General features: G+C 38.2%; 1 non-coding gene across 1 annotated transcript; it reads left to right on the forward strand.

Moving 5' to 3' along the window:
* The first annotated feature begins 332 nt into the window (after positions 1 to 332).
* On the forward strand, positions 333 to 438 carry LOC144232350 (U6 spliceosomal RNA). The gene has a single exon (XR_013335373.1). It is a non-coding gene; the product is annotated as a U6 spliceosomal RNA (small nuclear RNA).
* The last annotated feature ends 396 nt before the right edge of the window (positions 439 to 834 follow it).

Raw genomic sequence — 834 nt, forward strand, 5'->3', positions numbered from 1 at the left:
CATTTTTAAGAAATGGCAGACATTGATGAGTAAAAGTTACCCTTTTGATAAGCGAAATCTCCATGTATATGCATGTCTCTAATACTGCACCGGGAAGAAGGGATTTCCAAATAAATCTCTAGAAACACTCATCAACAAAGACGGCAGGGACATAAATCTGCATAACAATATTATCCTTATTTATTGTGCTTTTCCTTGCAAACTCCCATAACTGACTCCCCACGCCTAACATTATTTTTTGTCTTTAGATGAAGATAATATTTAAGGTGATGGCTTTGCCATTTTGTGGAGTCACTCAGTGCTAGGGTTTTCCCTTATATAAGAAGTTACTAGTGCTCGCTTTGGCAGCACATATGCTAAAATTGGAACGATACAGAGAAAATTAGCATGGCCCCTGCGCAAGGATGACATGCAATTCGTGATGCGTTCCATATTTTTTTAACTGAGGACCATGGGGGAGAAAAAGGGGGAAAATGGTGGGAGAAAGGGAGAGAGGCAAACCATGAGAGACTCTTGAATACTGAGAAACAAACTGAGGACTGACGGATGTGGAGGGGAGGGGGGAGATGGGCATAGAGGAGGGCACTTCTGGGGATGAGCACTGGGTGTTATATGGAAACCAACTTGACAATAAACTATTTGTATAAAAATAAATAAATTAAATAAATAAATAAATAAATAAATAAAAGTTACTAAATTTTTTTTTCTTATGTTAACCTGACTAAATATCATTTTAAGTATTAGACCAGCCAAAGAAGCTAGAAGAAAAGAAGTCAAATTTTTCTGCCCCTGTAAAGGCATGTGCAAACGCTGAGGTTGAGGTCACCCTGTGAA

This window comes from Crocuta crocuta, unplaced genomic scaffold, assembly GCF_008692635.1.
Source record: "Crocuta crocuta isolate KB4526 unplaced genomic scaffold, BGI_CrCroc_1.0 scaffold134, whole genome shotgun sequence".
In the NCBI taxonomy this organism is placed as follows: Eukaryota; Metazoa; Chordata; class Mammalia; order Carnivora; family Hyaenidae; genus Crocuta; species Crocuta crocuta.